General features: G+C 45.3%; 1 protein-coding gene across 2 annotated transcripts in view; it reads left to right on the top strand.

Moving 5' to 3' along the window:
* The window catches only part of SNAP25 (synaptosome associated protein 25), a 61,521-nt gene that overhangs the window by 722 nt on the left and 38,092 nt on the right, over positions 1 to 22,707 (top strand). The gene's annotated exons all lie outside the window — the stretch shown is intronic.

Below are 22,707 nucleotides of genomic sequence, written 5' to 3'. Positions count from 1 at the left end.
TCTGTGTATATGTGTCTGTGTATATGTGTCTGTGTGTGTGTGTCTGTGTGTGTGTTTCTGCGTGTGTGCGCGCCTGTGTGTGTGTGTATGTATATATGTGTATATACACACCTGTGTGTGTGTTCAGCACCGCGGAGAGCGGCGCGGGAGCAGCCGCGGGAGCGGCCGTGCTGCAGCGCCCTGCGGCTCCTGCCCCCCGCCCCGGCTCTCCCGGGCAGACCCCGCCGCGCCGCACGGCGCTGGGAAGTGATTCCCGGCCGGGGAGCGACGGTGCTCGCTCATTCCAGGACAGGACGGCGGGCAGGAGCAGTTGTGGTTGTGCAGCGGAGGGCGAAGAGGGGGAAATAAAATTAAAAAGAAAAAGAAAGAAAAAAAAAACAAACAAAAAAGGCAAATTGCTTTAGTTCCTGAAATTAATTGGCGTTTGGCACTTCGGCCCCTATCCCTGGGGAGGTGTTTGTGTAGAGGAAGTCGGGCGTTACGTAAGGCGCATCCCGCGGAGTCCCTCCGGGCCGGGCAATGCCCGTGGGACCACCGGCCTCCCTCCCCCGGCTCTTCCCCGCTCCGCGGAGGCTCCGCGCTCCGGCCCCTCGGCGCCCACTCCGTTGCGCCGCTACCCCTCGGGCACTTCGTGCCGCGGGCTCCAATGCCCCCGTACCGTGAGCCGGGGGGCTGACCCCCGGCCCGGCCCCCCTGCCTGTTCTCCGCGCTGCGGAGCGGTGCGGAGCCGCCGCCTTATGTAACGCGGGCTGCTCCGTCACGGCTCCTGGCTCCGCTCCTCCGGCGCCGCCGCTGTTCCCTCCTCCCGTCCCCTCCGCTCCCCGGCACCGCAGCCTCCCCAAGCCCCCCGGTGCGGCTCGGGGCTGGTGAAGTTGGTAACTTCGCTGCTTTTCCTGCGGGGCAAATAAACAAGGGGAGAAAGGGGGACTGGACTGCGTGTCCAGACACTGCGCTGCGTAGCTGCGTCAAACCGGGGCCGCGGGATCTGCCAGATTTACGTGCTTGGCTTGAATAATTGCTGCTGGTTTCATTCCCAGCTGTAAAGCGGGGGGGAAAGAGGGGCTGGTCTGCGATGCAGCCCGGGGGCTGGTGGAGCAGCCCCACAGCTCGTACCCGTCTGCTGCCAGCCCTGGATGCAGCATCCTCAAGGACATGCCCGTCCCACATCCTCCACCTCGTCCTAACTCTGGGCATGGAGCTACAGCAGCATGTCCACAGCAGCAGGAGGATGGTGTGGGGCAGCCACCCCCGGAGGTGGCAAGCAAAGGGAGGGAGCCATATAGGAAATCAGTGCTCCAAGGGGCACAGCTATGGGAAGTGCTTCTCTCCTAGGCCCCCATCTCCCTGAATGTTCCTGCATCATGGGCAGAGACGCCAGTCTAGGGAAAAGCAGCAGTGGTTTTCCATTGTTACTGTGTAGCACACAAGGGGTCAGCCAGGAGGTGACAACTGAAGAGTTTGATCCCTAGGATGGGTGCCAAAAAGATAACAGAGGTGTCCAAACCAAAGGGGGAGGCAGGCCTAATTTGCAAAAGCAAAAGCTTGAGGCTGCCTCTGAAGTCAGGAGGAGTTGCAGAAACTCAGCATGTTATGAAACAAAATGCAGCTAAAGAGCAACCTCTGATAAATGCAGCTTAACTTTCTTTCTACAGCTAACTATAAAATTAGAGTGGCATTTCCAAGAGCACTCGGGACCAGGCTCTGTGTCCATTGAACTCACGGGGGCAGTGAAAGAAAGAACAGCAGAATCCAGCCAGTACTGAACCCTCAAAATACCTCTAATGAGACGCAGCTCCAATTTTCAGATTTATTGCACTGGAGGTGGGAGCTGCTTTTCAGGTCAAAGGAAAGCTTTTCATTTGTCTCCCCATGCTTTAGGTATGACAACAAGTAACAAGGTTGAAGTGCTAAGGTGGATAAAGCACGGCCTGAACCCAATGCTGGCACTGCTTTAACTGAGTGAGGTACCAAACCCAAATACTTTCTTGTCAGTGTGAACAACTTCAGCAATTTCTGTGTCTATGTGTCACAAGGCTACAGCTGCTGCATTTGTAGCAACCCACAGAGAAACATGGAAAGTATATGGCATTTATATCAGGCTCATTTTGTTAATGATTTCTTCTCTCAGGAATGAAGAGAAGAAACTGTTTCACCTTTGCCTTGGGTTGTTGTTACACAACTACTCTTTTTCTAATCTATTTTTTTAAAATGTCTGTTGTAACTCTTTATAACATAAGGATGGTACCTTCATCTGCACATATTTATACACACACTCAATTCAGAGGGTTCTAAGCTCTGTACAACCACAACAAATGCATGACTTTGTCTGTGTAGTTTTGTGCCCTGCAACCAATGCCGTAACCTTTGGGCTGGGCCAGTGCCAGGCAAACTGTAACAAGAGACTTGCTCAAGTGTTTTAGAGCATCCAACAGAGAAGAGAGCTTGAGAGCTGCAGCAGGATGCAGATCTCGGGCAGCTCATGATTACCTCTAGGAAGGTGGACTTTGGCAGGCACCAGGGCTCATGAGAGTGCTAGATAAGTTGTGAGACAATAGTTTTTTTCTTTCCAGCTCATTATTTTTGAGCCTTCAGTGATATCTTTGTCCAGCAACCAGCAGTTCTACAAAATACACAAGTGATATTCCTTGTCTGTCACCCCCTTGTTACTCCCTTCACGAATGCTTAGATACACACACTCCCACCAGCAAAATCTGCCTCTCATCAGATCGTAGTTTTCAATATGCTGTCCCACATCCCACTAAATTTTCTAGGCCTTTCCCTTCCAGCAAGCACAAAGACAAGTCAACTTCATAGGCTCAAAATTTTTCTTCCTGCTCTGTGATGGCCCCATTGTGAGACTCAGAAGTGGAACTGAATGGCTTAGGGAAAGTGTTTGAACTACTTGCCCTGCTATTAGAAGGAAATTTAATTTTGCCTTTACATCTTTCATTTTCTTCATTTGCTATTTCCTCACCACTTACCACATCTTTATGCTGTGCTATGATCCTTTTTTGATTCCTGCTAAAGACCACCGGGAAGAAAGACACACAGACTCGGGCATTAGGACCCTGATATGAAGGCTGATAAGTGTTGACTTCTGATTCTGATTATTCTGAGGAGTCTAATCCAAAGTCAGTTGAAATCAAGGAAAATATTTCCCTGTACATAATTTTGTGGGACTTGTAATGGAACATTGAGCAGTTTAGGTTTTTCAAAGGGAAACAAGTCCTGTGTACGTGTCCCCTCTGAATTACACTGCTGCTGCTCAATAGTTCTAAAGAGAATCCAATCATTGCATTATAAACTTCTTCATTTCTTCCTTCTTTTTTTTTTTAATAATGAGAGGTATGGTATCTTATCTTTCCCCCTAGAAAAAGCTGAATTCTACTACAAGCACAGGGAGGAGAAGAGGGAAACACTAAGCAATTAATCATGGCTGTTCCTGGCCTTTGAAAGCTGAAAGTTGCTGCTGACCAATCTATGCTCTGTCTGGCTACTGAATAGCTTTTATTTTTTTTTTAGAGCTAACAATGCCCCTTTTCACTTTTAAAATGGCATTTAACTTATTATTGGGCCCCATTGTCAATTAGTGTGATTAGCATAATTGAGTGCTGTGCTACGGCACCGGCTGATAAGCTCCTGAGCTGGGGCTCCTCATTCATGTTTTAGACCAGAAATGGGTATATTTGCTGAAGGAGCAGCTCTTCTAAAAATAGAGTCCCTTGAAATGCCATTCCCCCCCAACCCTATTTCCCCCCAGCCTGGTTCCATTGTCACAGCTCCTCTCAGCTGAGGCTCACACAGTCACTCTGCCCCAGAAATGGTGACAATGAGCAGCGAGGAAGCAGCGGAGGAGGAATCCGGCACATTAGGCCTCTATTTCAGGCTGGGTTCTGCTGCACTCTGCTGGTACAGAGCCCCAGCAGAACTTATACATGGTGTAAAACCCGGGACACAGCTGAGTTTTTCCTATAAAACATTTGTGTGCAGAACAAGTCAGAAATTCCTAGCAGTAAACATTCATTTTTCTTTCAAAGTGGGAAGTAAGGTGAGGTTTTCCTGCATTCCAATAAATACACAGGAAAATTATGCTTCTTCCATTAAGTTTTTTTTTAGGCAATATTCTTAATCTCTGAGACATAGTATCAGTAGAGTAGATATATAAAAGAAAAAAGGTAAAGCCAAGTCTTATTGTATGTTTTTAAAACAGAAAGAGGGGAACTTATGTGTTTTTACTATAATTATAGTTTTCCTCATGATTTTGATACAATAAAGTTATTGTGCCAGAATTTACTGGTAGAATCCATGAGCAAAATGATAGTTATCATAGCCTGTGTCAGTGCTAACAACTAATATTTACATCCTAGCTATTACAAAAGGATGCCTCATGTAGGTGATATTTGAAATTAATGGAAGATTTGCTATTTTTACTCAAACCCTATCAGTTATCAGTGAGGTGCACATATAAGGCCCTGCAGAGTGCTTGGTCGGGCATGTTTAATTTCAGATGGGTCACTTCCATCTCCCACATTTTCTCAGTAGCATTCCCTCTCTGAAAATCCCAGGCTGCAAATCTCTAAAGGCTTTCACAGTCACTGGCCTGTCAAACAGACTGGAAGACTGGAGTGGATTGAAAACTAAAGGCTCTGATCACTTTGCAGCTCTGGCGTTTGTCATGATGTATTTATTTGTTATATTTACTCTTCACCCAAAGGAGAGGAATTCTATTTCTGAATTGCAATACAGTTGTAGCAGAAGTAGTAATTTTATTTTTTCCTTTTGTCATTTGGAAGATGTGCCAACCTTTCTTTTGGTTCCTTTTACCTCTCCTGGAAATTGTAGCTCCCAGTGGAGCTGTGCAGATGCTGGTGCCTTGATCTGCCTTACAGAGGTAAATATATTTCCTCCAGCTACTCTAAAAAATTTCACGAAACAAAAGTATACTTCAATAGAGCTGATCTGTCAAAACAGTGTTACCATTCACTGATTCTTTTTTAAACAGGAACAGAAGCCTTCCATGCATATTTAAGCATCTTTTAAAATAAAAGATACTAGGATTAGCTTCACCATGCTTTGGATGCAAATTAAACTTTTCTTTCTCCTCCCAGCTCTAGTATTTTTGGTTAAGTCTGGTCCTCATTCACATCCTTAGGCACCTCACCATTTTCCTCCCAGGGATTTAGCCAAGCTTGCCTTCCCACAGGCACCAGGGAGCTGCTGTTCCATTCAGCCCAGCGCTGCTCTGCCTGGAGCCTCTGCCCCATCGGTGCCCACACTGACACAAACCTGCCCAGCTCGGGCTGCCCATGCAGAGCAGCGCTGACCCTGCCAGCCCCCAGCATTGTTAGCACAGACATTGCTGCTCTGTGTTTATTAGGCACAGACATCTCTTAGGAATAAATTGTTCTTGCAGAACACGGTAAAAGGCTCTTGTAATTTGTTGGACTGGAGAAGTTCAGCAACATCTGAACTTCTGATATTGTGGGTTAGTGATTAAAACACTGGGGCAGCACCCAGAAGATCTGCATTCATGTGCAAGTATCACACATTAAATGAATTTAACCTTTGTCAAGTGCCTCAACTGCCTCCATCCACAGAAGAAAAAACTGAGATTAAAACAAATTCTAGTTTGCATTCTTCAGATTTACATGTAGACTAAGTACCCCCTACTTTTGGAAAGATATTTTTATGTATGTTAGGGCATAGTAGTTTCTACTGCTGGGCTTGGTGACATACAAAGTAATACTCTAAAATGCAACGTTCTCCCTACTAAAGTGCTTATCATTTACTTAGCACTTGAGGGGCTGTTGCACCTGATTGTCCCCTTCGGGTTAGTAAAGGCTTGCCTGGAAGGTGCCATATGAACCCAGACTATTAGTATTACATTCATGATAGCAAGGCAAGAAACTGTTCTCAGACCACAAGGCAGATGAAGCATTCACACATTTTATGGTGCATAACACAAGACCAGGAGTTTGCCAGAGCTGTGCTTTTTACCAGAGCTGTGCTTTTTACCAGAGCTGTGCTTTTTACCAGAGCTGTGTTAGGGTGCAGGGGAGGGTGGGATCAAGTACTCTCCCTTCAACAGCACCAGTTCCAACCCGGTAACATGACAGCTGAATATATAGCCCAGGTACATTTTGTGAATATTTGAGTATTTCAGCCAAACATTTGCTTTTCCAGAGAGTATTCACCTGAGTGACACTCAAGTATGTGAAAAGCCCTCAAGAAACAAACTGAGGTATGTGAACCCAATTAAATTAGAATTCACCGCCAACTTCTAACAGCCCTTCTCCCCAGAGAGGCGTTTGTGCTGTTTGCTCAGCTGTATGGAGACACACACTGGTTGCCCGGCCTTTTGAAGGATTTCCTACAGGTTTTTTGCCATTAAAAACATGTTCTTGGGAAATGGTATTTGCAATTCCCCAAAATATATGTCTTCTATTATACAGAAAGGCCAACAGCAGCAAAGGGATTTAAGATGGCGCTTGGTGAAAGCATGAAGGGGATTATATGACGTAGCTGGTGGTGGTCACAGGAGACTGGACTTGATAAGGCAGCAAGTCTCTTCAAGTCTGATTTTCCTAAAAGGTTTTCTTATTTAACAAAAGAGAGGAGGAAAAAAAGGCCTAGATGGTTCTTTGCTGTGGCAGAGGCCTCTTGGTTGAGTTCATTTTAAAGAGCACATCAAGAGACAGTGGAAAAAACCCTGGAGGCCCAGGAATGCACTAAGTGTAATTGCAAATGCTCCACACTGCCTTTGTAACACAACAGTAGGGCCATCTGCAGGCTTTAGACTTTCAATATTAGCAGGGCATCTTAAAATCATTGTGTTGTCTAATTCCCTTTTTTTTAATTAACTGTTCTAAATAGTGCAACATAGCTGCTCCTGAAGCAACTTTCAGGCTCTGAAGACCTTTTTGTAAGCCTGGTAAACAAGAACAGGTGTGCACTCCCAACAGGCTGGCAAATAAGAACGCCAGAGAGCTGAAGACGTCACAGAAAGGTGTTAGCTACTGTAGTACCCCAATTTCCAGATTAGTGCCCAGGGCACTCGAGGTTACAGTATTAAGCAGGCTGATGGATGGCAGCATGTGACAGAAGAGCAAAGCAGCATCCCTCACCCTCCAGAGGCCTCAGTAACTGTGCTGCCTTTTTGGATCTTGGAGTTTGGGGTCTCCTCCCAGTCCTCCCTTGCCTTACCCAGCCTCAGCTCTCTGCTCTCATCATAGTCCCCAAATGCTCTGAGGCAAACCAGCTTCTCAAGAGAAGGAGATACAAAGAAAGGTTCCTTTCAGCCCCACTCAGGACAGGGGGCTTGGTGTGCTGGTATGGACAGAGAAGGCATTATAGGGAATGGGCCACACAGAGCACAAAGGGACAAAAGGGGAAGAGCAGGAAGACAGGACCACTGTGCAGATGGAGATGAGGAGCTAAATCCATAAGCACCCTCAGCTACAAGGACCCCAGAGCTTCCCTCTCCTTTCGCTGGTTCACTGAGTGAGAGGCCAGAAGTTCACCCATCAGTGAACTGAACCCCCTGTAAAACAGAATATCCCACAGACTTCAGGGCTTCTCCATATTCACTGCTTTTCCAGCAGTACAATTATCCAGTTTTGATTTCAAAAACTGCCCACAATGAAGAATGTGACAATACATGGTTTTTAATTAAACAGTGAAATTCAATAAGTTCTTTATTGTGGATGCAACCATTTATCTGCAAAGTTATTAAACTGCTACTTAGATTGATGAGCAGCTCTGTTGCTGCTATCCTGTGATTTTCCCATGATTCCTTTATGGAGTAACACTTGTTTTCCTCTTTAGAGTTCATATTCTGAAGAGCTCCATTCTTTCCCAATCAGAATCCCGTGATATTTCTTTCTTTCCTTGCTTCCAGAAAGCCTTTACTTGCACATTAAAGATTATTCACAAAACTTCTAAGACATTGCCCAGCCTGGCAGGTGAAGAGATCAGACACTGATCCAAGGGAAAGGGGATACTGAGATACTCATCTCCATGGTGCTGGAGATGAGATGTTTAAGCACAGAATGTGAGACTCCAGAGCTGTTTATGGATTTCAGTTTCTTTACCTTCTGTTTGGGGTCTAGTCTGTTTTTGTGGTGACATTTCCAAGAAATGTGTTGTACACTCAGCTGTTCTCCAGGCAAAGAGCTCTTTCATTCATGCCTGAAGCCAGAATCTATTTCTCAAAACAATAAACTTCCTGCAGAAGAGAAGTCAAAGACCTTTCAAAATTTAACCAGGTTTTCCAGTATTGTAAGCCAAAACCTGGGCTTACAAGAGTTACTTGTACCTTAGCCAAAAAACAATCCACAGTACCAATAAAGCTGAAAAAGGGGAGAAGAGGATAAAGATGAGAATAAAATAACCCGGGAAATGAAAAAAAAAAAAGCCACAAACTCAAACACACAAAGAAAGACAAAACCCAGCAGACTAAAATAAGAGAAAGGACAGGATGGACTTTTGGATTAATTCTCTTTCTTGCTGTTCTTTCCCAGCAGCACATCAATGACTTACATCAATAAGCAAGTTTTTGACATTTTAAGAGTGCCTTGAAGGGTTAGGTTATAAAACATTCTCACTCCTGAGGTCCAGCCTGCACCCCTTCAGCAGCCACAACCCTAACTCCTAATCTCAGTCTTACAGACACAGACAGACACCAGGATGGCAGTATCTGTGAGAACTGTCCCCACATAATGTCTCAGAGAGAAAGAGCTGAGTAAAAGGATAACGACAGCTGTCCTTTCACTGTGGTATTTGAGAGGTGCACTTGCTCTGCAGCTCTTACATTGAAAATAAAAGCAAAGCAGTGTTTGTGGTATCACAATGCAAAGGCCAGACTTCTTTCTTTTTTGCTAGAAAGCCTAAAAAAGACACTTTTTTCAAGTGTGTTAGAAATAGAAGCCTGTTTTAGACGAGACATGAAGTTATCAGTGCAAATTAATAGCGCCAGATGGGGGGTTAAATTACTGCCTCACAGCTGAAGACATGAGAGTGAATGAAAGTGGTAGACTATAAAAAGGGCATCATCACAAGTGATGAGATCCCACTGCGAGGTGGGATCTGTGAATGCTGCGCTCGTGCTTGTAAGCAGTTGCTCAGATGAATGGTTTTATGGGCTGGAGTGAGGCAGAGAAAGGAACAAAGTCATTTTGAAGATCATGTCTCCTATTTACTGCTTTGCTCAGGACGAGCTGTCCAGCAGGACCAGCCACAATTAAACTCTGTAGGGCTTGGTGTCCTGAGCTGGCACAGAGCTGCCAGCACAGGGGGGCTCAGCAGAGCAGTCAGAGGAACGTGGCTGTGTACTGGGTTTGTGTGGCAAGGTTTGGGGGGGACACAGGGGTGGCTTCTGTGAGAAGCTGCCGGAAGCTTCCCCTGGGTTCAACAAAGTTGGTGCCAGCCAGCTCCAAAATGGACCCATGAGTGATGGAGGCAGAGCCTCTGGGATAACGGATTTCAAGAATTGCAGCTGCAGAGAGGGGTTGAGAACATGTGAGAAGAACAGCTCTGCTAACACCAAGGCCAATGAAGAAGGAGGGGTAGGAGATGCTCCAGGTGTTGGAACAAAGATTCCCTCACAGCCTGTGGTGCAAACCATGGTGAGGCAGCAGGATGTGTCTCTGCAGCCCATGCAGGTCCACAAGGATGCAGAGATCCACCTGCAGCCCATAAAGGAGCCCACACTGGATACTCAAGGGAGGCTGTGACTCCATAGGAAGCCTATGCTGGAGCAGGCTCCTGGCAGGACCTGTGGACCCATGGAGAAAGGATCCCACACTGGAGCAGGTTTGCTGTCAGGACTTGTGATCCCATGGGGGCCCCACACTGGAGCAGCCTGTTCCTGGACTGACCCCATGGAGGGACCCACACTGGAGCAGCCTGTTCCTGAAGGACTGACCCCATGGGGGACCCACACTGGAGCAGCCTGTTCCTGAAGGACTGAGCCCAAGGGAGGAATCCACACTGGGGCAGCCTGTTCCTGAAGGACCAACCCCATGGGAGGGACCCACACTGAAGCAGCCTGTTCCTGAAGGACTGACCCCATGGAGGGACCCACACTGGAGCAGCCTGTTCCTGAAGGACTGAGCCCAAGGGAGGAATCCACACTGGGGCAGCCTGTTCCTGAAGGACCAACCCCATGGGAGGGACCCACACTGGAGCAGCCTGTTCCTGAAGGACTGACCCCATGGAGGGACCCACACTGGAGCAGCCTGTTCCTGAAGGACTGAGCCCAAGGGAGGAATCCACACTGGAGCAGCCTGTTCCTGAAGGACCGACCCCATGGGACGAACCCACACTGGAGCAGCCTGTTCCTGAAGGACTGACCCCATGGGGGACCCACACTGGAGCAGCCTGTTCCTGAAGGACTGAGCCCAAGGGAGGAATCCACACTGGAGCAGCCTGTTCCTGAGGGACTGACCCCATGGGGGACCCACACTGGGGCAGCCTGTTCCTGAGGGACTGACCCCATGGGGGACCCACACTGGGGCAGCCTGTTCCTGAGGGACTGACCCCATGGAGGGACCCACACTGGAGCAGTTCCTGAACAACTGCTGCCCATGGGAGGGACCCCACAGTGGAGCAGGAGAGGAGTGTGAGAATTCTTCCCCTGGGGAGAAAGGAGCCACAGTCCACATGTGATAAACTGACCACAGCCCTCATTCCCTGTTCCCCTGCACTGCTGGGGGAAGGAGGTAGAGAACTGGGAGTACAGATGAGCCCATGAGGGGTAGGAGGAAGGTGTTTTAGGATTTGGTTTTATTTATTGTTATCCTACTCTGATTTGACTGGTAATAAACTAAATAACTTTTTCCATGCCAGGTCTGTTTTGCCCGTGACAGTAATTCCTGTGTGATCTCCCTGTCCTTATCTCAGCTCATGAGCCTTTTGTTAAATTTTCTCTCCCCTGTCCAGCTGAGTAGGGGAGTGACAGAATGGCTTTGGTGAGCACCTGGTGTCCAGCCAGGATCAACCCACCGCAGGCTGTTGAGCTGGGACAGCACTACCTGACTCAACTTCCAGAGCAACAGGGAGCTTTGTCAGGAAAACTCCAGGATTAAGGATGTTCTTACTGAAAAAATGGCAGTTCTGACACTTAGAAAGCAATTTTTAATATAGGTCTTCTTCAAAACATTTTGGTGGAAGAGGAAGGTCTGTTTGGCCATAATTAAGCACTTTTTCACTCTCTGGATACAGTAACAAAGGAGCCTGTGCAAGAAGCAAGTCTTGAGTACAAACACTTTGACAATGCAGCACTGCATCGTGCAGAGGACAAGCCGTGGAGCTGTTCCTCCTGTCCCAGGGAAGCCCAGTGTCCAAGTGGAGCTGGCAGTGCAGGACAGAGGCTTGGGAAGCACTGAGTGCCATTCTTCACGTGCCCTCAGAAAGCTGAGCTGCAGCTGTGGCCTTTGCAGGACACAGAGAACCCGCAGCACAGCCCCTCCCTGAATCCAAAGTTAACAGTAATTTAATTCTGACCAGGCATAAAGTTACATATACACAAACTAACTGTGTTTTGTACAAGGCAGAAACATTCTGTATTTTACAAAACCCTGAGCAGGGCTCCTGTAAATAGGAATTTTGCTATGAATCACTGTGTCTAAAGCAGAACTTGGTCCGGCCCTCTCTCCAGTACAGCAGAGCAGAACTGACTCACCTCCACTGAATCGGTTCTTTAAGTCCAAATCAGAGGGAAGGCTGAGAAAAGTGGCTCATCAGCACCTCTGCAATCACATGGCTGAGATCCTCTCAAGGTGTGACGCAGTTGAAGCAACAGGAGAACAATTTGCAGCAACCCAATTATGTAGTGAAATTCCCAAGATTTCTCCGGAAATGCTCACCACAAATTTTGGTTTTTCTTGACTTGAAATGTTTTGATGAATCTTTTCTCAGAAAATAATTTCTAGTTCTTCAGGCTGCTCATTGCACACATTGAAGGCTCAACCTGTCCTGCATTCCTCCCATTATGTACCCAGGGCTTCCTGTTCCCTTACTGAGTGTACAAGGGCTGCAGATGGGGAAGGAGAAGCTTTTGTTCCCACAAGATTTTTGACAGGAATTTTAACAGAAGTACATGAAATGGTATTGTTTTGAGGCTATTAAACTTGCAGCTGGATATCTGTTGTTCCCATTTCATCTGCTGAGTTATCACGTTCACCTCTGCAGAAACAGCAACTGTCACAGCAACAGTCACAAGAGATGCAGCCTGCAGGGAATCAAACTGAGGGAAAAAAGAATATCTGGGACGGTGATTTAGCTTGTCTGGATTATACCGTTCCTCACAGATGCTTTAGCATTGTTAAAAGTCATCCTAAAGGAAGATGACAGGCTGTTCAGGCCTGCCATGAGTAACATAGAGGAACAAGTAGTTACTGCAGGAAGGTTAATACAGTATTATACAGGGAAAATCCTAAGCAAGTTCCTGGGAATGCTGGAACAAGAGTACTCAGACTGAATTTCAGAAAATCCCTTTCTGTGCTACCTTATGTTGGAATACGGGGAAGACCCACAAAACCGGCTCTGAAGCAGTGGGGTGTAAAAAGTTTTTGTTGGCTGAGTGACAGTTTCATTTTCACAAACTGATGGTCACTCTGAGATGGGACACAGCAAACAACAGGCGGGGGATCAAAACAAAGTCCATCTCAAACCAGGAGTGGATGGTTCTGAGCTGAGATAGAGACGTGACTATCTCAGTTTTTAACAGAACTGCCAGGACCTGTCTCTCCTCAAAGGAGGAGGAGACAAATGCATGTGGACTTGTGGGGGTCAGCAGCAATCTGGCACTCTTTGGGCAAATGAAACACACTGCAGGACTGCCAAATACAGATGGACCACAGGGAAATGTCCAGATGTAACTGCAGATGTCAGAGGAAATTAAGCCACTCTCTTGCGCTTGTGATTCAAGAAGTTCCATTTCTAGGTCAGATGACAGCTTAGTTGGCCATTAAAGCAAACATCTCTGACTTCCCTTGAAGTTTCCTGCCTAGAACTCATAAAAAAGCAAAGGACAAGTGCCACTTTTATGGGAAGCACATTGTAAAGCCATGTGAAGAATTGAATTTATGGAGGTAAACAATGAACTAAGGAATTAAATTCTTAAAGGATGAGGTTCTTCAGCACTCAATAAAAAATGTAAATTAAAGAGAAGAGTTGCAAGTATTTCTTGTCACTGTGAAAGCCAATATTGCCAATTTGCATGTGCAAAAATGTACATCTTTGTTTTGGTAGGTGCAAATATTGTTGTTTGAGATCAAATAGATTTTTGAGTAAACCATCAGTAAAGTTTATTCATCTATGCTGTTCTGTGCTGTTGAATGATATCCTGGTAAAGTTGTAAAATATGGGTCACTGAGAGATTAATTGTTTGTTTAATAAATCAGACCAGCAAAGAATATAGAAATATTTTTAAATCAATGCTGTTGAAATTAATTTGTTTCAGAATTCAATCACCTCACTTTGTATAAATGTCTCCATTACTGCTTAAACTACTTAGTATTGCTCATGTGAGGACTTGCCAATTGTATGGCAAAATCTGAAAGCTCAGAATGTAAAATATTGAGGAAAGTTCAGTATTTTAGATGAGAAAAGTTATCCATTTTTCACCTATTCCAATGCCTGAGAGAACAGTACTTCCCTCCAGAAGTAACATAACCTACAGCATCTGTTTTAGGGGCCGTCTAACCAAGTGTGTGTACAGAATGTGTGACAATGTAGTCAGATCCCCAGGCAGTGAAAACAGACCTTTGATTTGCTCAAGAGAAGGAAAGGAATCATATTTGTCAAAGCTTTGAAAAGGATAAGAGTAATTTTTAGAAATAAATACTTGCACCTTTTTCCCCCCGTATTCTACAAAGCTTCCATTTACGTAAGAAATGAAGAGTTTTAATCTTCTTAGTAAGCTTTTTGATCATTATTTGGTTAGCTTATAAAATCAGTATATTGAACATTTTGAATGAAGTGGGAAACTTTTGATTGTTTCTTTGCTCAGTTGTGTCAGTTTGTGTGTCTGGCATGAGTTTAGTTCAGCTCCTGCCAAAGAGTCTCTACTGATGAATGACATTTGTTCTATTGTTTAGCCCAAACCCCCTCAACGCACTTTGACTGATTATAGACTTCAGAGCCAGGAAATACTGACTTCCAATCAGAACTGGAGGGAGAAGGGGACCAAGTTTTTTTGTTTGTGTGCTGGAGATGTTAAAAAAGCCTTTCTAGCCCCATAACTATGCTGAGAGAAATGTAGTGAAAGTGGGAAATGTTTACTTCTCATTTTTGGGTGAGATGTAGGAGATGAAGGCTGGTTTGGGCTTCTCATGGCTCAGCCCTTTCTGGAGAGGATGCATCAGATATCTGGGATAATATGGAAGTTGTGGTTGTCAGCCTTTAATGCAGGTTCTTGTCTCTTCTGGAAATGGCATTAAAAAAATACATGGCCTTGACATTTATAGTTTGGAATAGCAGGTGCTGTCCATGGTTCTGAGAAACAAGGATCTCTTTTAAAGCAATAAATGGCTGGAAAAATCATATTTTAATACTGTTGTCCTACCGAATTCTGTACTTTACTTATATCACAACATATCCATGCAATGGATCCCTTATGGTACCTTCTGGGCAACTCTTACTCTCCTCAAAATTGCCCAGAACAGCTGGAAAAGCTTGACACAGTTCCCCTTTCCATGGCTTTCCTCATGCTCCGTGCCTCCTCTGCTTGTGGGCCTTGGAGTGTCTGAAAAGGAAACAGGTTGGTGGGCACTGCTGTTCCTTAGTGGGCCTGGTGCGAAATTGCCAAGGCATTGCTAGGAGTGATTCTGGGAACACTCGAAGGGCTCACACTCTGTGATCTCTTCATGTCCAGAAGAGCTGTGGCAGCAAGTCCTGGTGATCAAACATCTCCTCCAAAGGCAGCGGGAAGAGGAGAGTGTGTTTAACAACTCGTGACTTTTCCTCTTAAATGGGGATAAGCGACACAACACTGGGTTTGGATTTTTGGGTTTGGTAACTTCTCGGGCAGGGACCCACAAAGGCTCTGCTCTCAGTTTTAGGAAGCTGCTCTGACAGGCCACAATTTCCACCTCAGCTGACCAAAGGCAAGTGTTAATCAGCAGTGGAGGGAAGGAGCCTCCTCAGCAGCCCAGACGTGGCACGTGCCTTACCTAGTCAAGCTTCACTGCCTCAGTGACATTAATTTGCTCCTGACCTAACGCTCCCAGCACTGCAGTTCAACATGTTTATTAATTCTAGGAATGAGCTTTCATATGAATTTTATTGTTGCACTGAGACACAACGAGGTGAAGATATGTGGGTTCTATTTCATTTTCCATTTCTATGCCATAAAATGTAGCATTTGTGGTGCCTGCATTATTTGTGAGCTTGTATTAGAGCTTAGCTTAAGGCCTGTTGAAATGTCCTGGAAGTACAAGAGCCTCATTAAGCTTTGGGCAGAGTTTTTAATTCTTGTTCTTGTTTGAAGTCAGAGGAGTCAGCAAGGCTTGCCAAAGAACAAGAAATCCTATGTCAGGAAAAGCCTTGCTCAGACACATAAAAAAGTTGGGAGAGATTTCCCAGTGGATGATCACTCCTGGTATTAATCAACTTCTGACTGAGGACTGATGGGTTGTCTGTTGTTTTGCATCTGAGGGAATTTTGTACATTCCTTAGAAGATGGAACAGGTTATTGTGGAGACAGGTGACTGGGTTGAGTGGGCTCATTGTGGGATGCAGCATAGCAAGGTCCACTTATCAGAGAAATTTCTTTTACCAAAGGGGAATATTACTTGATATTGACAAGCAGGGAAAAGCTCTGCTTTCAAAGAAAGATTGTTAAATATGAATGAATATTGATTTTTCATTATGAATAAATATCTGTAGTTAGACAAGGTAGTCGATATGAGCTGGTATGAAATTAGCCTTATGAGCTAAAGTTTGCTACCACTGGGTCCATAAGGAAGTTTTCATTGCTTCAGTAGAAGAGAGATTAACACTTCTGAGAAAAATTGTGCAGGAATTTTTTTCTCACTGTAGCCTGACAGGGAGGATCTTTATAGTGTTTCATTAAAGAGAGTGACCTGTTCCAGGCTCTTAGGCCAAGTCCTCAGAAGACACAGATTTTAAATCCTTCCCTCAATGAACCCAGCACTAGTTTAGCTCACCCAGTCCAAGGCATTTCTTGGCTTTGCAGCAGTGAAGAAAAAGAGGCATTCAGAGCCCTTCCTCACAAGCTGGTGCTTTTTTCTTAAGTACAGTATTAATCTAAAATTAATTTTCCACATTTGCCAATTCAGCTTCAACGACGGTTATTTCCATATGCCAGGACAAAGGTTTAAATCACGGTCTGTATTTTGGGGTTCCTGAAATTCAGATGGGAGCTAAATTAGCTTCACAGACTGCTGCCAGCTGTCTCCTGGGCATTGATGATGGCTCATGTTCATCCAGGGCCTGTCTGAAGTTTCAGTGATTACCCTCAATATCTAATGAAACTTGAGGAATTAATTAGTCTTTTTCGTGACTCTGCTATCCTGCATCACTTAACCTGGATTTGAGGTAACCTCATGGGGAGGAATGGGGAATGCAGGGAAAAGGAAAGGCACGAACCCTCTCTAGCATCTGCACTGCCCCCTCCTCCCAAGGCTGCCAAACCTGCCCCCTCTGCTCCCCTTCTGCCCGGGCCTATGCCGGGCTCTGGCTCTGCAGGGCTCCAGCACTGGATCCTGCAGCACTGCAGGAGCTGCAGCAGCTGACAGCAAATCCCCGAGGCAAAGGGCTTCAGGGCATCAAATATTAAAATGGATACTGCAGCATGCCCTCCCTGCATCACTCCTGCCTGAATTTAACACCCAGGAAAGCTCTTCCTCAGCATCTTCTCTGCCACCTTGGAAACAGCAATCGCAGCAGAGTCACTCACTGCGGAGACTGCAGTGCCTTGTGCTTTGCAGGAACCAGGGGGTGTTGCAATGAGGCAAAACCCTGCGAAAGGAGGATTTACAGGTCCAGCTGTGAGAGGTGGGAGAGGGCAAAGGGCCCCCTCCCACTGCTGTTGGGCTGCTGTTGAGCAGAAGAACCCAGGGGAGACAGGCAGGTGCTGCAGAAACACGAGGGCTTATAGTGGGTTTGCAATGATCCCTCTGAGGGGGGAGCACTCCTTTTTCTCTGGCAGCCACCCAGGCCCAAAGAGTAATAAAGCCACAAAATGGATTGTTTTCTTTAAAAATAGACCATGCCCCTCCCCGGGCTCCTTAAATACATCTCTTGCCCCTGTTCCCTTCAGCTCAAGGTCACCTGGAAGTGTAGCTGTTTCACCAGCACATTTCCCCCATGAGCAAGGAGAGCAGAGAGCCCGAGGGCTGAGGCCACAGATGTGCATCCTGTCCCTGCCCATTGCTCTCTGTATCTGGGCTAAGCCTGAGGAATTTTGGACAACAGTTTGGCTGTCACTTACAGGGCTCTGAGCTTACAGGGGCTGAAGTACAGTTCCAAAGTTCTCTCAAGCCATTAACTGATTTAAGTGACATGAATATTCCCCTTTCTCCTCAACAATGAGTATTTTTTTTCATTTGCTTGAACAAGGGGCTTTCAGTCTACCAGATGGGTCCAGGCTCTGTGTCCTCAAGATGTGCTCTTTGATGTATTTTCAAAGCTTAAGAGGGTAACTCAGTTTAAATCTGTGCTTTTCAATTTACCCTTGAGTAAAGTGTGAAGGCAGCAGCTGCACTACAAGATCTCTCACACCGCATGGATTCTCTGCTGTATGTGCCATTGGGGTTTCATGAAGGAAGGAACAATCTCCCTTTTTTTATGTACTTAAGTGTCAGTATGGTGAAAGCAGTTCAGTCTGAAATATCTGAACTGGGCAATGTTGCTTACAGAAAACAAATTCTGTATCAGACACAGAATTGCTCCCACATTATTCCTAGGTCAAGAATGAAGACTCACTGGTTCTTCAGGAATTTCAATTACATAAACAATGAATGCTTTAGATTTAAATTGGATTACATTCAAATGAAGTTCATGCCCCATCCTGACATCTTTCCTTATAGGAGTAGTATTTATAAATACATAGTAAAGCACGTCAATATTCTTGATTGGAACTAATTTTACTAACAAATTACTTCATTAGCAACTATTGTTCTTGTCTTCAAAGTGTTTCAATATCTAAAAATCCTTGAACATACATTTGCAGGAGGGATAGAAGTGAAGGGAGAGCTCTCCAAACTAAAACCAGCTGAAAAAACAAAGGGATTTTGGCTGATATTGAAAGACCAGAGCACTTCTACCCAAGCCTGAAAAGATGGCTCTGTACTGGTGGGTCTCAGAGGAGAGACACATTTACTGTTCCCTGAACAGTTCCAGCAAAACACTTCAGTGCTCCATGTTCTTGGGACACTGAGCCCTGAACAGTGACTGCTTGGCCACTGAAAAGTGCAAAAACACCTTATGGGGCAGAGTATTTTATAATCCCTGATCCCACAACCTTCACAGCTTTCCAGCTCCTAAATCCTGACTGGAGACATCTCCAGCAGCCCCCCACCACTGCTGAACACACTTTTTGGGAGGACATTGCTGCCGTCCCTCTTACCAGACAATTCCTCTGTGTCACAGGCTGTGCAGGGCCAGGATTGCTCAGCTGTGAGTGATATACCCTGATACCTCCCCCTGGGCTCTGCCCTGTGGTCCTTGTCATGCTGAGCTCTGTCAGCCCTGGTGCCTCCTGCCCCCGGTCTGGGTGAGTCATCCCTGCAGTGCTCTGGGGGCAGCACTGCCGAGGGTCGCCTGCCCTTGGGACAAGCTGGGTTTCCATACAAAATACTGGAGAAGGAGAGTGTCTCAGCTGAAACCCAGAAATTCTCTGGATTTATGCTCAGGTGAATGAATACAGAATGTCTCTTAAGCAGGTGGGGAGGTTGGAAGGCAAATCGTGTTTTTATGATGTAAACCAACTACCATTTCAATGTTTAGAAGAATCACATTGGCTGTCACTATTCATCCACGGCAAGGAATAATTTATTCCTTCATTTTGGCATGGCTTTTCATAAAGCCTCTGGTCTTAAAGACCCAAAGTCACCCATGTGGGTCCCAGCAATGGCAGAAAAAGGTTTAGGGATTTAAATTAAAGAAGAATTGGAACTTTCATTGCTAGGCAGTGAGGCAAAATTGCTCTGCCCTCAGCTGTGTAACACACACTCTGCTGCCCAGCCTGAAATGCGGGGCTGTAGGACATTGACAGTGAGGCTGTGGGAATACCCAAATATAGTTTTAGCATAACCCCCTATTTGCTGAATTCTGTGACTTGTTCGTGACTAGGCTGTGATTGCTCTCAAATGTCAGCTATTAATTTTTTTTTGCTGAGTTTATTTTCTTGCTGTTTCTGTTGGTAGTATGTGAACTGTCCTTGTCCCAGCTCACTGCTGTGGTTCATCCTCCAGCAGCTGAGTGAGTGGCTTGGTTTTGTCTAAACACAAGCCAGAGTCAAAGGAACCTCTTGGCCATGCTGTGTGCAGACCCTCACATGTGATCCGCAATCTCTGTAGCTCCAGCTGTGCTTTTGTGCCTTAGATGGATATAAGGCAATCTGGTTTTCTGCCCTGTTTTGAGTCCTGTTTTCTCCAGTAAACACTCTCCTGTGCTACAACGCTGACTGCAGCCTCTTGCCATCAGCAATAGCTGTACCTGCACAGCTCAGGGATCTGGGCATTAAATATAAAGGGTTCAGCAGGAACCCCCACGTACCTCTATGTTGTTTAGGTGATCAAATTTAATCTCTTGTTTTACTGTTTAGCAGAGCTCTGTAAGTCTCGTGTGTCCCCACAGGACTCACCCAGCTCCTCTTTCCCAAACCTCTCCCCTGAGGTTTTTATCACAGCCCATTTCAATACACTCATTTCCCTTAACAAGGACAAGAACCACAGCAGGGAAAAGGAGACCCTTTTGCAAAATGTTTTAAGTTCTGTCCTTTCAGGGCCATCATCTGTAGGTTGATGAGATTCAACCAAAAACAATGCAACTGTAAGACCCAGAGAAGGGGTAATATGTCTGTAAAGAACTGGAAAACTTTCTATTCCCTAACACAAATTGAAAGGAAAAGGCTAGAAAGCAAACCAGACCATCTTGCGTGCCTTTGCAGGCCTTAATTCCTTCACAAACATGTGCAAACTGAATAAAAAGAACTAGCTAAATAAAAATCCCCATGCAGAGAGAAAGATTTTGATCCTCTGTTAAAACAGTTTGAGCGGAAAGGATTTTGCAGCCTCTCTGTTAATCTGCTGATCACGTGGTTGAAAGCGATGCCCTTGAGGCACTATCCAGCCTGTTGTTGAATTGATTGGTCAACAAAAAAAGAAAGGAGAAAAAAAAAGAATAGAAGTTGTGCTCTTGTATTAGTACAGCTAAATCCTTGCCTGCAAGTCTGGGTAATCTTCACTGGAGGAGCGTGCTGCGGCTTTTTTCATCAGCCTGTGAAGGCTGAAAAGGACTTCAGAAGAAAGAGAGGCTTCTAAATCAGCCTCATGAGCCTGTAATAAATAATGAGAAGTTCTCATTCCCTGCACCAGCAAAAGTCAGTGTGTGCGTGTGTGCCCTTGGCCTCTCGAATCTGCGATACTGATTCCTGGAAAAGGAGCAGCAGCCAGGCATTAGTTGGAGGTGTGAATCAGAAAGCAGCAGTGGCCTTTGAAAACGAGTGAATAAGTTTTGCATATCCATGGGCTGCTATTACGCATTCCTGTGGCTAATACAGTTTGTGACTTAGCCTAGAACTGTCAGATGCTTTCAATATTTGACTTGTACCACTCTGAGTGCATTGTAAGAATAGATCTTAAACAGTCCTTCGCAACTTACTGGTTTTGATCTAAGTATTCACCAGGAACAAACAGTGAATATGACAGTAGGATCTTCCCATTTCATCTCCCAGTTGTGCCCAGTAACGGGAGCAGACAGATCCTTTTCCTTGCCTGAATGGCACTTGTAGCACTGCAGGGTTTTGGGAGCGGGTCTGGAGTGGTCATGGATCCAGCTTCACTTCAGGGAGAGAAGCTGTTTAATAGCAGCAGGAATTTTTGTTACTCTGACTCTATAAAAGAGATCTGAAATAATAAAATTTAGATCTGTGAAAGGTTTATGGTTTAAAATTGGGTTCCCTGCCCTTTTTGTTATAAAAACTGCATTTCAAAACAGATACTCTGCTGTGTGCTTACATTGTGCCAGCTGCATTTTGTACACTCTCACATCTATCTGTATATCACCTATGCACAAACAGAGAATGAGGGTTACACCAAGCAGGGTCCTTCCTTTTCATAAAATGTCTACAGCTATTTCTTTTTGTCTTGAAAGCAAGTAAGCTTTTCAAAGTTCATGAACTTTCTTCAGCTTTTAATCCTGCTTGCACAGTTCAAGTTGGCAGTGTGGACTGGAGCACAAAGCAGAGAGTGGGGCCAGGTAGGGCTGGGCTGCCCTGGGTGGGGCAGAATGTGAGCTCTGAGCCAGGAGTGTGGCTGGTGGTTGGCAAACACCAAACATCCCCGGGGCTCACTCTGAGCACACTCAGAAATGTTGAACATTTTTTCTTGCTTGTCCATTTTTAAAGCTCCTTTGCCCTAAAGAAAACCCCTTGGCAGTAGTGGGAGGTGCAGATGGACTCCTGAAGTTCTCAGGCACATTTTGGATAGCAGTTCCTCGAGGTGATGGGGCTTTGAGTCAGCCCTATAACGACTTGTGCCTATCTGTTTTATTTATGGTGTTGCATTTGGACAAGGCATGCACAAGGAAGAACCTCAAACTGGCAAGTTCTCTTCCTCTTTCCTACCTGCTTCAGATGCTGGATATACTGAACAAAGGCTGGGCAGACAGGTTGATAGATGGATTATGGATATATTGATAATGGAATTGTTTCTTTGAAAATAAGGCTTTTAAATTTGTAAAAAAAAAAAAAAAACAACCAACCAAACCCCCACATAAATAATCAGTGATAACCAAGACTCTCACAGACAATGAGATGATTTCTTAAATATCTTTTTTTGCTGTCCCTCATAGCTGAAAAAACCTCGCTGTTCAGTTAAAAATCCAATTCTACAAATAACACCATCAGCCCAGTTTCATAATGCTTATATTTTGTCAGCTGCTGATTTGACTCTGACGACTTAGTTAAAGAAGATTTCTGCTAAAAATACATCAGCCCCACTGCCCGAAACATGGCCATGCTTTTACCATCAGGCAGAAAGGAAAGGATGAGTATTATAAACATGTAAAATTGTTGTTCATCACAATTAAATGTCAATAGGGGAAAAGCTGTCTATTTACTTTCCTAATGCCCTCACGATCACTGTGTATAGAATTTTACTCCCCTAGTAAGATGTTTACATGTAGTAATAGCTGCATGAATTGTCTTTCTTTCATTTCTATTGAAGGTAAGGCCCTTGCTGGTGTAATACAGCTCAGGGGCAGGGGTAGGTGTGTGTCCTGGGCTGCAGAGAAATCTTGCAAATCCAAGCCACACAGAAAGAAATGAAATGTTGCCTGAGTCTGCTCACAGCCTGTAACAGACACCACCAGGGGAACATTTTATTTGCCTCTATTGCTTTGAAATCAAAGCTCTGACAACACTGATGCTGATGGGGTTAACTATGTCACTGCCATTATTTTACACTAAAATACTGAGTTATTGTTCTTTCACCACAAAATCCCTTTCCATATTTTCCC

Source organism: Pithys albifrons, chromosome 2 (genome assembly GCF_047495875.1).
Source record: "Pithys albifrons albifrons isolate INPA30051 chromosome 2, PitAlb_v1, whole genome shotgun sequence".
NCBI classification, from domain to species: Eukaryota; Metazoa; Chordata; class Aves; order Passeriformes; family Thamnophilidae; genus Pithys; species Pithys albifrons.
This window is presented reverse-complemented; position numbering and strand designations above follow the sequence as displayed.